This window comes from Ictalurus punctatus, chromosome 26 (genome assembly GCF_001660625.3).
Source record: "Ictalurus punctatus breed USDA103 chromosome 26, Coco_2.0, whole genome shotgun sequence".
Classification (NCBI taxonomy): Eukaryota; Metazoa; Chordata; class Actinopteri; order Siluriformes; family Ictaluridae; genus Ictalurus; species Ictalurus punctatus.
In genome coordinates this window covers 10,372,122-10,388,893 of record NC_030441.2, presented here as the reverse complement: position 1 = coordinate 10,388,893, position 16,772 = coordinate 10,372,122, and the positions used below count along the sequence as shown (strand labels likewise).

Sequence of the window (16,772 nt, the reverse complement as noted above, 5' to 3'; positions counted from 1 at the left end):
ATTAATGAATCATTTCTGTTTCTCATAATTTGGCCTCGGTCGCATTAGCGTACAGTTTATTTTTTCTTCCAAATGCAAGGGTGTAACCATGGTATGGACATTGGGGGGCACCAAGCCCCATCCCCACCAACAACATCCAAAGTTTGATACTCCGTTCATTTTGCTGAACGAGATTCAAAGAGTCAGTAAAATGATCCGAACTTCCCAATCACTATTCCGAACAACTGAACAGCAAGTCGTTAATAATTCCAGACTTACTTCCTGTACAAAACCTACTTAGGTTTGTAACAAAAAGCCCCGCCTCTCATCTTCATTGGCTGCTTGCTGCCAGCAGTAGACCAATCACAACAGACTGGGACATCTGACCAATCAGGGCAGAGTATACTCTCTGAAAGGAGGACTTTAGAGTGAATCCTGGAGTGACACTGGCGGGGGAAAGGCAGTGCTATAGTTTCTATTATGAGCACAATAAAGTGTTTTTAATAAGCTTGGATGCATGCAAATCTATTGTATGTGACCTCTAAAACAAAATTGGGCACGTTTCAAAACCATAATAGGTGCACTTAATTAGCGTAATGAAGCGTTATAACGCTGAAGTGAGCGCTGTGCCCCTGGTTCCCCTAGCGCGTCACCGCCGTATTACACCTTCCTCCCACTTCCACACGGAGCACTACCCCCGCTGTTATTCCTAATGTGGAGAGCCCATTCCGCCGCCGGGGCTTCCCAACCGGGCTCGATTCACCACCAGCTGTACCTGGGGATTACCACCTCCACTCTAACACCGTCGTTACACGGCGTATAGAAACCCACGCGTCGGAATGCCACGCTTCGGTAAAGGTGAGTGGAGCTTTCACAGTGCTGCATGGAGCGCGTGCACGCCCGGTAACACAGCAACTGGCTGTTAGGTGGCTAGCAAGCAGTGCAGTGCAGCGACTCGGTTCTGCTTTCTCAAACCTTTCAAGTTAACTCACTGAACGCTTCACTCACTAATCACCTTTAATTATTTTGTTCATTCTCAGTGTTACGTCTTTGTTTAGTTGTTATTATTATTATTACACCGACTTTAACGTTCAGAATTCCTGTATCGTTTACCCCCCCACCCTTGTTCAGTCATGCACCAGCTAGCAAACGTGTGTTCACAAACGTATTAAAGAACTCGGTGTTTATTATTCCTGTGCTCCTGTTTGGTAAATTTAGCTGTTGACGACTTAATCCATTTATTCCAAATAAAACGACTTTTAAGAGCAAGTTTACAAACTGTCACCTGTGACGTGTGAGACGTTATTTTACACGACGTTATAGACACTAATAGTTCATACAGCATTTAGTAATATTTATGAAACATTAATATTGTTGTTAGCTTTTCCAAGTCGCCAGGAGGTGTTGACACGGCTGCTGTTTGTCAAAGCTTGGCGTCGTGCTCTTGTTCTTTAGCCCCTTGGGTGTCCTCCGGCGCTTGGGCAGGGTTTTATGGTTCAATATTGCTGTCTTTCACAGGCTCTGTTTCATTTATACCCGTGTTGGTTAGTCCAGAGGTGTGTGTATGTTTTTCTGACTCGGTTTCTGGAGGCCTTGAGGAGACCGCGGAGTTTCCTGCTGCTACCGCCATTGATTTGGAGGCTACAGGTAGAACCGGGAGTTGGCAAAACACACACTGCTGCTCGACTTTCCCCCCTCTCCTGTACAGAAAACACATAACTGTCAAAGCTGACTGGACATGTCGATGTGGGTTGACATATTTGAACAAAACGTCGTATTTGGTGACAATATTTTGAGGTATTTGTTGGTAAGAAAGCCCCAAAGTCACTGAGGAGAAAAGTCAGTTTGTCCAGTTCTGAAGTGGCTTTTTTTCTTTATCTAGTAGTACACCAGTAGAGTGTTTTGATTCTGAGTCCTTCGAAAGCTTGCCGAGAAATGTTAATAATTAGTTCAACAATACATTCGTTTCCTTTATCCCTTTATCTGAGAAGCTGAAGAGCAGATGAAAGTAGATAAATATCACATGTTCAACTACGCAACAACCATCAAAAGGTTCCCACCCTGCTGAGAAAAACCCCTAGTAGAAACCATCACAGAAAGTCTAATGGTTTCCGTTACAGTCCATCAGCGGTTAACCATTAAATCCATTACCAAATGTATGGTAATGGTATTCACTAGACATAACGTGCTACCAATAGAAAGCAACAAATTACCACTAGAGACCCACAGGGACATTACAGTTTCCATTAAAACCAATATAACTCCCGATATAACCATTACCAAATGGTTTCCATTAAGGATGTTAGTCCTTAATGGTATTCACTAGACATAACGTGCTACCAATAGAAATCAACAAATTATCAGTAGAGACGCACAGGGACATTACAGTTTCCATTAAAACCAATATAATTGCCAATATAACTATTAAAACCATTACAAATTCTATGAGGGTTTCTATTGTTTGTTTGCTTTTCCATCAAGGCAGTAGCACCCTTGATGAGCTTCTCTAGTTTTATCCAACTTTGAGAACATTTAACCATCCAAAGAACCCACGAGGAATCCTTTTTCTAACCCTATGTTCACACTAGCAGTCAACAAGTTCCTCCTGTCACTTGTGGTTTGTCTCTTGTGGGTGATAAAATGGTAACTAATTGCATGGTAGGAACTAAAATCGTGAGTGGGGAACTGAAGAAACATGGGACCACGTGCGCTATGGGATTGGTCCAAGAAATCATTCAAGCCAGTTGTTTTGATTCGGCTTTATCACATCATATCAATATTACCCATTCAAATGTGACTTGTTGTTGAACACGCCTTATGCACGTACCTAGAAAAAAAAGAGTGAATGAGTGTGGTGAAGCTAAATGATCTCAGGAGACTTTTTTTTTAGTTTAACGGAGTGCGGAGTCTAGACTATAAAATGATTAAAAAAAAAGTACAATGTGTTTATTCTTTAATAAAAAATGTTTTTGTCAAATTGCTGTGGTTCAGCGTTTTGAGACATGTTGTTATTGGGAAATAATCAATGCTGGCCTTTCATTAGGCCACATCACACCACCGCCCCGTCGTCGATTACTTTCCTTTAACCTCATCAGTTTTATTCCTTAAATTAAACAGGGTGCACAATATTCTCGTCATATTGTGGCCAATTTTTTTTCAACACGTCTGGTTGTGAGTAACAATAATCCAGTCATCATGTCTAAACATATCTTTTAAGTTATTAACTTGCAGAAAAAGAAAAACAAATTTGACTATATACACTCACCATCCACTTTAATAGGAACACCTTTACACCTGCTCATTTATACAGCTAGCCAATCATTAAATCATGTGGCAGCAGCACAATGCATGAAATCATACAGATACACGTCAAGAGCTTCAGTTAGTGTTCACATCAAACATCAGAATGGGGAAAGTGTGATCTCTGTGACTGTAACCAAGGTATGGTGGTTGGTGACAGATTTGCTGGTTTGAGTGTTTCAGAAACTGCTGATCTACTGTGATTTTCTGTGTGTGAAAGTGCCTTGCTGATGAGAGAGGTCACAGGAAAATGTCCAGATTGGTTCAAGCTGCCAGGAAGGATGTAGTAACTCATATAATCACTCTTTACAACCGTGGTGAGCGGAAAAGCATCCCAGCATGCACATAGCATTGAACCGAGAGCTGGATGGGCTACGAGGAGTACGCTAAAATGGACGGCGAGTGTATCATCACAACCGTCTTCATTTATTTTGAAAAACAAGTCACATGGCACGCCAGGGAATGTGAACAGATTCCCAATTGTCTCGTCACGTGTGTACAGCTAAGCACCGGGCAAGTCTCTTAGGGCATTTAGGCTGTGATGCCTTCTAGCAACGTGGTGTTTCAATCTCAGACGTGCTTGAGTGAATAAAAATGAATCTTCTCACCAGTGATATTTATCTTCCAGTCAATCGTGCATTGATATCTTTTCTCTTTAAAGACAACCTTGTGCGTTGTAGCAGACAGCTTGTCTCTCTTTCTGCTCTGAAAAGGAGCCGTTCTATTGAGTGAACGCTGAACTGATGTGCGCTTTTGTGGTAAAACACGCCCCGGCATCGAAAAGAGAGCGAGAGTGAGAAAGGTAAAATACTTCTCCCTTCAGTAGAGGAAGGTTTTCTCCCCTGCCATTCAATGAATAATGCAACACCGTCAGTTATGGAGGTTTTTTTTTTATTTATTGTGTGAGCTGTGAATCTGACAGCTGTGAAAGCATGTGATTATTAGCTGGCGTTCACATGGGATTTGAAAGCACCCTTTCCCGCCTCCAACATGGGAAAAGTGTGTGTGTGTGTGGATCTCACCTGTCTTACAGTGCTGGGAGCTGAACCGTTCTAATCGTTCTAATCCCTTTCCTTTTAAGAAGTTGAAAAATGAATCCTCGCTTTCAGTGATGAGTACTCAGAGGAACCTGATTTACAATGCCTGTATACAATGCCTATAGATATGATTCGCAATGCCTTTATAAAGCACTATGCTAGCTTTTCCCAGGTTTTCCCCTTAGTTATGATTTAATACTTGGCACAGTCAGTATGTTTACATGGACAACAATAATCCGATATTAATCCGATATTAACCCGATTAAGACGATACTCTGATTAAGAAACTAGCATGTAAACAGTGATTTATTGATGACCTTAATCCAGCTAAAGTCATACTCGAAGTAAACACCAATGGAATTAAGAGATGTGGAGTATTCCTGTTTTACTCGCATTATGGACGTGTATTACAGACGTGTACACACCTTAATCACACTATTAACGTCGTGTGGGAGTTTTCACCGCATTTTGCGACAGGACACGTACACACACGGCAGCGCTCAACCGTTTTACGGCAAACGAGCACGGCTGCGTCCCAAACGGCGTACTTACCTGCCATATAGTAGGAGAAATGCGTGTATCTCGGCTACTATATAGACGGTAAGTACGCAGTTTCGGACGCAGCTCATGGCTTCAAGCAGTCGTCTCTTAGCACGTACAGCATGACAAATAATTACCTGCACTTGAAGCTTTCATAAAATTAAAAATAAAAACACACAAAACTGTATACTGTACCATAACGAAGACCAGCTGTATGTCGATACGAGAAATTTTGTACGGCGTGGCGCGGTGACGTAATGCCGCTAATCGATCTGTGTTCTATAACATGTAAAACAGGAACATAAAAGGAGTGTTCTAAAAGCAACTCATGTAAACACCGTAATCAGAATATTGTCTTATTCAGATTAAGGTCAATAATGAGATTACTGCTGTCCATGTAAACGTAGTCAGTGTTGCTAGTTAGCCTCCTTTAAAGTGACACACCGAGCATTCCTGACACTCACTCCCTTATATTTTGACTCTCTTTATTATTCCTGAAACTATGCTGGAGTTGTTTCTGCTCTTTCGGTAGCGGTTCACACTTTAATTACGAACTGGTTTCATCTGATAAATAAATAGTGCATATGTAAGTGAATGTTATGCGCCAAGCAATAGGCCCCTTCTTTTGAATATTATTACACCTTCCATTTTTCTCACCATTTATTTTCCAAAACACATGTAAATTTAGTGTCAGTGTAATCTAGTAATAAAATTTGTAATACATTGGACAAAATTCTGACATTATGACAAAACTATCACATCATGATTAGGGTTGTTAGTGTCATGGTTTCACAGTTAGTTACGGCATTTGATCTTATGGTTTCCTGACTGTTGACATTTTCAAGATTCTGATGAAATGCGGACTGCGCTGAGAACCCTTTGGCTGCGTAATCGTTTACTGATGTAAACATGTTCCACGGCTACCTCTGAAGCCACTCCTAGCATGTTCATAACTTTATCATACATGACAACCCAAACCCTCAGAGGAGCATAGCACTGCTGACTAGAACTAAACCAAGCAGCTATTTTTGGCTAGTTATATATTTTATGGCTCACTGCACCAGCGTTCCTCACAGACACACTTTAAAAAAACGTATTTTTTTTTTAGTTTGTAACAACAGCGTGATCAATACTGACGGCACGAGAGGTTTTATCGGAAAGTCAGTCTCAAAAACATATTTCTGAGGATGATGGACAATTTGGGGATTTGATCTTTTTTTGTTTGTTTACTATATACATAAGGACATGTGGACAGACTCTTGTACGAAGATTTCATAATTTTTTTTTTTTCCTTCCATCGTCACCCCCGGCTTGTGTGTTTTTAAATGGATGATTTAATACTGTGAAATTTTTTAGGCTAGTTTATCATTCCGATTATCCGGACAAATTTCAGTCGTTTCTGTAATGCACGATACGTACCATGACGTACGGCGGGGTCCAAAAGTCCGAGAGCACACTGGAACTCTGGGGTTCTCCTTTCTCATTGAAATAAACAGAAAAGCTTTTCGAATTTTGGAGCTTTCAAAACAAAAGAAAGTCAATGTTCGTCATCTTGAATATTTAACACGAAAGATTCTGCACGACTTCTAGGTCCCTGTTTAAATCTATGCAAATTAGTGATCTTGACCATGTTGTACAAAAGGTCAGATTTTCCTCACGCTTCATTTCTTCTATCGACGCACGTGTTCAGAAGACACTCCGACTCGAGCGCACGCTGCCGTTAAATACCGGGACGTAGCAAATACTAAAAACTCTGAAATTCATGTCGGTATTTCAAAGGTTCGACTTTGCACTCGGGCTGTTTTCGATAATACCGTTCGTAATGAAAATTGTCGCGTTCAATTGGAAAATAATGCCAAATAGAAGCGTTTTGACTAGAGTGCGGTCAGACTTTTGGACCCCACTGTATATTCCTAGGTTTGACAACAATCTACCAGCAAAAACAAAAGTAGTGTTCTTTTAAAAAAAAAAAAAAGTGAAAAGATTCGATTGTAAAATAAAATTGCCCAGACATTTATTCCGTGTCTACGGAAAGGTCAGTGTTAAATACGGCAAGGCAGTCCCTCCAGGATTTTGCGATCGCAGAAATGAATGGAAAAAAAAAATAATCGAGCGAACGCCGCAATATTCAGAGGAGTTTGTAATTATTGCAAACGACTCCAGATTTTCCACACATTCGGGCCAAGACGCGTCATGTGACGTCATCACAGGTCACATTCAGCCGAAGCCCAGTCCGATTCACGTGTGCGTCGAACATGAGTACAGCTAAAAGGTCTCATTTTACCAACGAACATCACCGCGAAAGACAAGTTCGTGCAGTCGCAATTCCGACAAGTAGTTTTCCACACACAAAAAAAGGAGAGCAAACTCTGCAAGTTGCCCCACAAGGTTCGAAAAGAAAGCCTCATCAAATTCAAGCATTTATGGCCACAACAATCGCAAACAAGATACCTCAGCGAAATCCTGCACGGAAAAATCTGCACTGAAATTTGAACAGTTTGAGATTCGCTGGAAAGTTTTTGAAGAAACATCAGCTGCTTCTAATCTAAATAGCACAGAAAAATAATACGGAGATGATTTCTATATCTCGGAAAAGATCTAGAATTATATAGAATCGCCCCGTCGATATTATTTCATCACATTGCCAAGGCCTACGAGATTCATTAGGTTTGCTTCAGAAGTGTACGCCCATGCACGCTGCTGCTTTTGTACACAGTAGATTATAGATTATATTTTACTGCGTGTATTATGTTCCGGGAATTAATTCTAGTACTCACTCAAATTTGTTCCGGCTCTACGAAAGCTTAGATATATAGTGTGTACAATGGTGTCTTAGAAAATGGAGGCCAATTTTTTTCTCTCTCTCTCTCTGTGTGTGTTTTGTTTGTGGGTTTAGTCTCATGGACATGCCGGAGCCACGGATGTTGTAAGTTCATGCTGGAGGCAAGCCAGCACTTTTTCTTTTGCGTCCTATAGTAATTTGTCTCTTCTCTTTTCACTTTCGCTCGCACTCTTCCTGCCTCCCCTCTGGCAGAGGTCTTGATTTCTCACGTCTGTTCTAGCAGCACCCAGCGTGCTCACGAGCGGACAAAAATCAATGGAAGTTCCTCGATCAGCACTGCGAAATCCAGGCATAAAGCGAGTGCATTAGCATGTCCATCACACAGCTGCCCTCTGTTTCATTTGATCTCACGGTTCCCTGATATGATACGAAGCCACTCGGATTAAACCCGAGATCAGCTGTGAATGGATTCTCATTTCTCGCACGGTACGTTTTCCCCTGACGGTCAGCACCGAATACCGAGGCACGGCGAATCGATCGCCTCCTCTGCCGTCGTGCATGTCATCTTCCCTATCGTTCGGCTAGTCTCTTTTGTGGTCCTTTTATTGCCCGCCGTTCCGCTAGGGGCGGCGAAATCGCCGCTTGTTCACGGAGCTGTTTTGCATACGCTCGATGAGGGGTCACTAATGGCCATGACGCAGACGATTTTCACATCCACCACCATTGTCGGAGCAGTTGTTTGTTTTAGGTTTTTTCTCACAGGCTGTCTTTCTCTCTCGTCACACACTCAATTCCGAAGCAGCCCAGGGGCCGTTTACACGACGACGTCTTTTCAACTAAAAACGCAAAGCTATTTATGCGGTTTGGCCGTTCGTTTACACGACAGCGGCGCTTCGGGGCCTAAAACGCAAACTTGTGAAAACGGGTTTCAGAGTGGACGTTTTTTGGAAACGATGCCGTTATCGTCTCGGTGTAAACGCATCACTACTACGACCAGCCGAGACGCGTCTGTTACATACACGACATCATTAACCCACGGCTACGCCGACGAAGCGCGTTCAGAAGGCACGTTCGGGTGAGACCTGGGAGGACAAGCAGTGGGTGGGGAAAACTCTATCAGCGCTGTTGTTGACGAGCGTGAATGGAAGGAAAACTTCCGCGTGTCAAGCCTGCATCATATATATACATGTATAATAAGGGTTTTTAAAAACGTTTCAGTTTTTCGTACATCGCTGTCGTGTAAACGTACGCTTAGTCACAGGAGGTAGCAGAGATGGCTGAATGTTTTGTGTCAGACTAGACTTGGTATGAAGTGCTCTTCAGTGTTTCGATCCCATATGGAAGCGTTCCTCTGGAGTTTTGGAGCGTTTTGAGTAAAGGTGTGGCAGGTGATCATGGATTCAAGAGAATAACCGTGGGATTTGGTGAAGCTTGGCAGGTTTCCAACATCATCATATGTGTGATGGATTATATCTGAAGCAGCCATTGATTCGAATGGATTATTTTTCAGGGACACTTCCTGTATTTTCTTTTCCACCTCTCTTCCAGCATTCATCGAGCGCCGCGTCACTCGTTTCACTTGTAGTTCGTCTCTCGTGAGCATGCTGCTGCTCGTGGGTGTGCACCGTCCAGTGTTTGTTCTTGTTCCGATAAGAAACCGTAGCGGCGACGTCTTTCTTCCATTTATGCGCAAGAAATAATAACTAATTGCTGATACTCTGTAAAACCGGATAAGTTCATGTAACTCCAAAAAAAAAATTTGAGGGAACTAATTACCTAAAGGTTTTTAAGTTGATAAATGAATTTCTTTAAGTCAAATACACTTTAAAAATAACAAAAATTTAACTCAAACTTGTTACGTTAAAGTGTATTTAGCTTAAAGAAATTTGATTTATCAACTTAAAAACGTTTAGGTAATTCGTTTCCTCAAATTTTTTTTTGAGTTAAATGAACTTCTCCAGTTTTACAGCGTGGGCATTAAAGGTGTTAGCGGCTAATCAAAAAAAACCTTGGAACACACACACACACACACACCATAGCAGTCAGTCAGGACTTTGTGCGTTTGCGATTGCACAAATGAATACAAATTTATTAGAAACTTGCCGTTTTTCCTGATTACCGCAGATTTTCCGCAGATTCGGGCCAAGGAATGTCATCGCAATGCGCGTTCAGCCAAAGAACATGAGTACAGCGAAAAGGTCTCGTGTACCAACAATCACTGCGAAAAACAAACAATTTTGTGCAAAAACTTTTCAAATCCCAAATAAATTCGACGCTGAACCCGGGAAACCCCGAAACAGGCGGAAATAACATTTTCTGGCGTCCGGTAATGGTAATTATTAGAGCTGTAAATAAAATGTAGATATTGGAGTAATCACAGTAGAGCTGCAACAACTAATCGATAAAATCGCTACTAATCGATTATGAAAACCGTTGTCAACGAATCTCATTATCGATTGGTTGATCTTCGCGCGGCACAGGATATGTTTACTCATTACGTCACCGCTGTTCCGAAAACACGCCTCGGCGAGTAAATACTAAGGTTGTGTCACAAATGACGTACTGTACACTTACACTATGCACTATGTACTCTACCGTCTGGTGTGTGCATTTCAGAAAGGTAATATCTTCACAAATATATCACAAGCGTTTTTTTATTTTTTATTTATTAACCGGAAGTATAATCCGTTTCCTAGTCGACGGCGCATGACGTCATACGCACGCCGCTAGCTTTAGCCTTAATACCCAGAGTCACTGACAACGACTCTCTTCAGTTTACTGTTTATATCAACGTTACCTTTTCTAAAAAGTAATGCATAAATACTGTTATATAATATAAACCTATGTTAGTTTATATTATATATAAGTATACATGCATTATTTTTTATGGATGCACGAAAAGCACTGAATTAAACTGCAGTCCTAAATGAGTAATATATATATTCTGGTGTGTTTTGGGTTGTTTTCGGTCTTGTATAATTGGACAAACAGTGTAAAGTTTTAGTCTGTGGTTTATATTTGTAAGACTCAGTTTGTGGATTTTATTTTAAATAAACGAAAAAATGGTACTGAAAGTCTGCGCCCCCCCCCCCCCATCCGATTAATCTGAAAAATAATCGGCCAACTAATCGATTATGAAAATAATCGTTAGTCGCAGCCCTGGTAATTACGCATAAATACACAAAATAACTCCATATTAATAGTTTACCTTGAGTTGCCTCGTTTTAATAAAGATGAAATGGGTCAGTGGAGTAGCACACGCTGACCCTGTTTACTCTGAAGCTTAGCGTTAGTACCGTAAAGTCCCACATGTCATCTTCAGACTCTCCGTAACCTGTCTAACCGTATAAATCTCTGTTCCGTCACCATTTCTCATCAGTAAGAGGATTATGTTTGACTGATGACGATGGCACCTGAACAGACAGCTCCATATCCCTCACAAGAAAAGTCGGCCCCCCTCAGCGCCCTCCCCCTCTCGAGCAGCGGCGCTTTAGTTATACTCTGCGAGTAGCTGTGTAGCTTGAGGGCGAAGTATGACGGTTAGAAGTTGATGTGACGTTGACGGTCATGTTAATTTGAGCTTTCTCGTAGTCTCGTCTGCACAATTTGTAGACGTTTGACTCGAGCACTTAGAAGAGGATTACAGAATTAGCTCGTGCTCGTGCCAGAGGTTTGGTTTCATATAGAAATGTGGTTTGCTGAGGGCTGCCTCTAACCGACTAGTGGTTTTTAAATCACGTGTGGGCTCTGAGGCTCCCTGTAATTGCACATTTATTAGGTATGAATGACAGCTAACTGCCTTTCGGGTTGTAGTGTGACGGAGGAGACGGGACCGAAATATATTTCAGCCACTGATGCCTGTCTGTGCTGCGACACAATTCATATTGCAAGAGAGATTTTTTTTTTTCAAAAGTGATCCATTGAGGAGCAACTGAAAGAAAGAAAAAAACGTTCGTATGACGCAATTTACTCTGGACTCTTACTACCTTTTGCCATAATGTAAAGCTTTTGTAAGTATTTATGCTTTTTTTTTTATTTTTTTTTTTTTTTTTTTTGCTTAACAGCCATATTTGGATCTGTAATTTAACAAACCATTTAATTATTACATTTATCTAGCTAATGAAACATGACCTGAGAGACATCATTGGGGATCATCTGAGCGTTTTGGCTTAATAGTCTTATTTGTAGTTGTATTTCGCCAAAATGTGTTTGTTGTTAAATTTAGCTAGCTAATGTAGCATATAACTAGATAAACAGCACAAAACTAACATTGGCTACATAGCTAATTCGCATACTCGGATTATTTCGAGGTAATATGCAGCTTGGCATTTGTTTTTATTACAACGTTATGATGACATACAGTATACTTTTAACTAGAGATGCACCGACGTATCGGCCGGTAATCGGTATCGACCGATAAAGGTAATTTTTCACGTTTTATAGACATCTGATGACCGGGGCCGATTATATCCCGTCAATCAAAAGAGGGCGGGAAAACATCGCATTCGTGCTGTGTGTAAAGATGTGTCTTGTGTGGAATGACGACAGAACTGCAGCTCGTAATCTCTGCACCGCTGCAATTTTACAACGGACACTGCAGTAGTGAAGCGGGCGTTTCAGCATCGAGTCTGAATTAAAGGGCCAGTACACCGTTGAAAGAATTAAATGAAGATGAGTTGACAAAAAAGTAGTATATATTGCACAGAAAGGTATATTTGTGGAGTGGTATATTGCATATCCAGTTAATGTTAGTGAGTTAATATCAAAAAAGTTTATTTTAGGCCTATATATTAGCGGTTTGATATTGAGTGATGGAGTAGAAATGCTTGTTTGTGGAGAGTGAATGTGAGACTAACAGGAGGATTTTTAGAATTCGGTCAATGTTAATATGAATTAATAATATTCAATAAGTTAAGAAATCTTACTTTAATCTTCAGAATGTAGTTCGTGTGTTCATGTTAATGTGAGTAATGTGTTAATGTTTATGAGACCAGTTAAGGTGAAACAACTTGTTGAAATGGAGAGAATAAAGTTTTTATTTGCATTTCCTTCAGAATTGTGGAATGAATTATTATTCATTTAAATGAAGACATAAAAGGCGGAAGTATCGGTATCGGCCGATATCGCTCTGATTAATCGGTTACTGGTGTCGGCTCAGAAATTCTGGGTGCATCTCTACTTTTAACCCAACCCAAAGGTGTCCACTTTGGTAGGGATTTCTCTGTGGGGCTTTCCTGAAAGAGTGACATCATTAGCCAAGTAGCCATATTAGATAACAATTACATGCGCCGTCTGTGAGGTTATGCGATGTTATGTTAGATAAATGTAACAATTCAGGTTATTTCTGGTTATTTTTAATTCCATATGTTAGCGTTAAGCAAAGTATAGCTTACCTGTTTGGTGGATATGGAGTGAGACTGGTGATAATTTGAAATGCAATGACACTGCTATGGTGATATGGGAGACACCCAACAATGGTGCTTGGCTGAATGGCTGAATGGCTGAATTAGCAAACCTTGATTCTGTTTTTACTTCCTGCTTGAAAGTTGTCACCTCCTGATACTCTCAGAAACTGCAATAAAATGTTTCACAGTTATTTTGGTATGAAAAATACGACTGATACCTAAACTCGAATTGGAGTTTTTTGGTGGATCTTCGTGGTCTGGTGCAGTGAATCATTGTGCTGAAAAAGTTGGACAAGGCAGAAAATTACATTTCAGGCTTCGGGACGACGTGTTCTATATAAAGTGACGACATTCTCCTCAGGGCAAGAATTGAACTCGACACCTTCTGTGCGCTCCCATCCGTCAAAACAAACGGGCTTTAACTGCCTTAAGAGTTCCACGTGATCACTCTCTGTGCCGCATCACTTACAAAGACCTATTCTCTTTCAAGATTTGCCGTGTCCTTCAGTCCTGAGTATAACACGTGTTCCAAGTGAAAGCATAACGTTTCAATCAAAATGCCGTTCTATTTCACTCGTAAGTGTAACTGAGAGAAAAAAAATCTCCCCGGGAAGGTCAGTCTTACAAAAAGGCGTGCCAAGTAAAAGCACTTCGTTCAGCGAACGACTTTTTTTTCTTCTGTTTATCACTCAGAAAGCTCTTTCTGGAAAAGGTTATGGGACGAAACGAGCCGTGAAGTTTAAAACGTAGAGAGCGTGCCGTGTAAATGCGTCTGTTTTTGTATCGGGTCACTCAGACCTGCGTAAATTAAACTCCACTGAGATTAATAGTGTGGTTGAGTACAAAAGTGATATTTGATATGGCTGTTTGGATGCCGGTATGAGAGGCACTCAACTCCATCATTGGACACTTAATCCTGGCATGTACCCCGGAGGTCACTGCAAAAAATAAAGGATTATTCTTTTTCAAGTGCCATGTTGAAGCAGCTTGGGGGTCAAGTGTTTTGGTCTGGAGCACAACGCCAGTCTGGACCGTTAACTGCCGTTAGAAAGCAGCAAAATATTCTTGAATTGTGAACCTGGGTTCCAATAAAGTATTATATATTTTACAGTAAACATCCGTCCATCCAGTGGTGGCTTGGCGGTTAAGGCTCTGGGTTACTGATCGGGAGGTCAGGGGTTCAAGCCCCAGCACTGCCAAGCTTGAGCAAGGCCCTTAACCCTCTCTGCTACAGGGGTGCTGCATCATTGCTGACCCGGCGCTCTGACCCCAACTTCCTAGCATACTGGGGTATGCCAAGAAACTGTGCATATGTATATGTGATCAATAAAGACAAAGACACAGAGGGTGGGGGGGGGGGATACCCTGGACAGGTGGCCAACCCATCACAGGTCACAATCGCACACAGATATTCACACACTACGGATAATTTGGAAATGCCTTTGGAGGGGGGAGGAAACCAGAGTACCTGGAGGAACCCCCCAAAGCATGTGGTGAACATTCAAGCTCCCTGCACATGGAGCGGAGGTGGGATTCGAGCGCTAACCCCTAAGCCACTTTATGCATAGTCTAAAATAACACATAACCCAGTACATTTGCTCAACACAGGATACAACTGAGCTGAAGGGTCTTGCTGAAGGACCCAATCACGGCAGTTTGGTGGTGCTGGAATTTGAACTGGGGCACAAACCCTCACTCAATGAGCCACCACAACTAGTTCAACTAACTTCCACTGATTCAGTGCACTCTTTTAGTGGAGATAATTCAGTGGTAGAATTAGGTGAATCTCCTAGTTGCGGCGGCTCAGTGGTTAAGGCTTTGAGTCACAGTTCAGAAGGATGTGGGTTGAAATCCTTCGATTGGGCAAGACCCTTAACCTTGCGCTCAGTTTTTATCCTGCATCAGCAAAAAGATTCGTGCGTCACTGATATTACTGTACTTTACTGTGAAAATGTTTTACAGCAGTTTACTGTAAACTTCACAGTACTTGGGTTGCCAGTAAATTGCTGAAAAATTGACAGCAGTGCACCCATGTCCCAGTTGTAACCTCTTGGCAGAGGTAGCCAGATTTTCCGTTCAAATTTCCTGCTATAACCTGAAGTCCATGATGCCATGATATTATAACAAGGTTCCAATGGTCTTTGATTTAAAAAAACAAAAAAACAAAACAGCTCTTAAAAAACATTGCAGATCCTCCACCATGCATAACTGTCAGGATTAGGATCTTTTCTGTATAAGTCTTTGTTTGTAAAACACAATTCTTGCCATGTCTGACCATAGAACCCATTTTCTGCCAAAATCTAGTAGGGTCTACTGAACTCCAGGCACTTATGTTTGTGGTTAGATGTGGTTTATTCTGGCACACCATCTAAACAGATTCTTGGCATGGAGGTGGTGTCTAGTTGTAGATTTGAAGACTCGATTACAGAAAAATTCTACCATTGTCTGCAAGTATCTAGCTTGTTTTTTTTTTCTTTTGCTCCCCCTAACCATCCTGCTCAGTGTGTGTAGGGCAGACTTGCATTCCCGGTCCAGGTGTACTAAATTGCCCTGATAAATTTAAATTGTTATTAAGAGTAAGCGTTAGTACCGTGGTGTTAGGGATGGGTGAAAATGATTCATTTGTGGGAGCACAGGGTGTGAGGTGGGAATACATGCCGGATGGGAGTCCAGTCCGCTGCAGGGCACTATACATTCGCACCAGACATTCGCACACTCATTTAGATGATCGGTTTAGAGTAGAAACGCAGACACAGTAACCCAAGCTCAGGATCAAACATGCTTAGAAAGCAGTTTGTTCTTGCGTACATTTTTCACGGCTAGACATTTTTCGTCCTAGTGACATTTTCAGCCCCAGTGACCTTTTCAGTCCTAGTTCCATTACACACGGTACTGATCCAACTATGGCCCATTTGAAGCTTTCTGGCAGAGGTTGACGGGTTTTCATTTAATATCTGTTGATATTTGATAGTCCATAATGCCAGGTATCCTAACAAAATGTCCAGGTCCTCTGGCAGAAAAACAGCCCCAAAACATTAAAGAGTCACCACCATATTTAACTGTGTACATGAGGAACTTTTCCATATGGCTACCTCTCTGTGTGCACCAAAACCATCTCTGGTGTTTATTGTGAAAAAGCTCTGTTTTGGTTTCATCTGACCATAGAACCCGATCCCATTAGAATTCCAGTAGTGTCTGGAATAAACTGAAGACGCTCGAGTTTGTTTTTGGATGAGAGTAGAGGCTTTTTTCTTGAGACCCTTCCAAACAACTTGTGGTGATGTCGGTGATTCGGATTGTAGTTTTGGAAACTTTCTGATCTCAAGACGCAACTAACTTCTGCAATTCTCCACCTGTGATTCTTGGAGATTTTTTGGCCACTCGAACCATCCTCTTCACAGTGCGTAGAGACGATATAGACACACGTCCAGTTCCAGGTTGATTCACAACATTTCCAGTTAACTGGAACTTCTTAATTATTGCCCTGATGGTGTAAATGGGCATTTTCAGTGCTTGTGCTATTTTCTTACAGCCACTTCCCATTTTGTGAAGCTCAACAACCTTTTGCCACACATCACAGCTATATTCCTCGTTCTAACCCATTGCTATGAATGACTTAAGGAATTTGGCTGACATGTTACCTCATATTTATTCCCCTGTGAAACAGAAAGTAATGTTTGAACAATTTCCTGTTCCTAGTCACCCAGGTGTGTTTTAAAAAAAAAGTAA

General features: G+C 41.4%; 1 protein-coding gene across 1 annotated transcript in view; it reads left to right on the top strand.

Annotated features, from left to right (window-relative positions):
* Positions 1–424: 424 nt before the first annotated feature.
* Positions 425–16,772, top strand: part of LOC108258981 (vang-like protein 1) — an 82,944-nt gene continuing 66,596 nt past the window's right edge. The window contains exon 1 of the mRNA XM_017458058.3: positions 425–837. The gene's annotated coding sequence lies outside the window, so the exon portion shown is untranslated. The remainder of the gene's footprint in view (positions 838–16,772) is intronic.